The following is a 662-nucleotide window of genomic DNA, read 5'->3' as shown; positions in this document are numbered from 1 at the left end:
AGCTTTCTGATAGGGGTGATATCGATCACTATCGGCCGATAATCATCATGTAATCCATCACAGTGTACAAAACATTTGTTCTGGCACCACTTCAACAATATTACCGCTGCTATTAATACTGAAGCCCTCCGGTTTCATTTTACAGTAAACACAGTCAAAAACTGAGGCACAAGATGATGAGTTGCATTTGGAGACCGTGCGCTCATGCACACTCGCAACGCACACACATAACGCCAGGTTCACATTACTCCGTTTGCAGTGCGTAGGCCTATGTGGTGTGTATTTTTTCCGCGCTCATGTAAACGGATTAATAAAGCGTTCACACTGCACACAATTGCGGTCCGTCAGTGCGTTCAGGAGCGGTGCGTCTGCAGCACTACAGAGATAGTTTCTGCACCGAGTCTATTGCTGCGCTGCAAGCGCTGAATTAAAGTAAGCGCATTGTTTGCAGTAAATATGAACATGGATTGACACGAAAATGTGGTAATTACACCATAAATGCACTCACAGTCAACACATACGGCTTTTTGGCTATAGGTTTAAAGGGAAAGAGCACTTTTAGATAAACAAGGCAATAATAGACGGCACTCGTGGAGGTAGGAAAACAATTAAGTTCTTTATGAACCGCAGGATTGCTTGTAATAAATATTTAAATGCAAAGG

Source organism: Sinocyclocheilus rhinocerous, unplaced genomic scaffold (genome assembly GCF_001515625.1).
Source record: "Sinocyclocheilus rhinocerous isolate Xijiao unplaced genomic scaffold, SAMN03320098_v1.1 scaffold254, whole genome shotgun sequence".
NCBI classification, from domain to species: domain Eukaryota; kingdom Metazoa; phylum Chordata; class Actinopteri; order Cypriniformes; family Cyprinidae; genus Sinocyclocheilus; species Sinocyclocheilus rhinocerous.
This window is presented reverse-complemented; position numbering follows the sequence as displayed.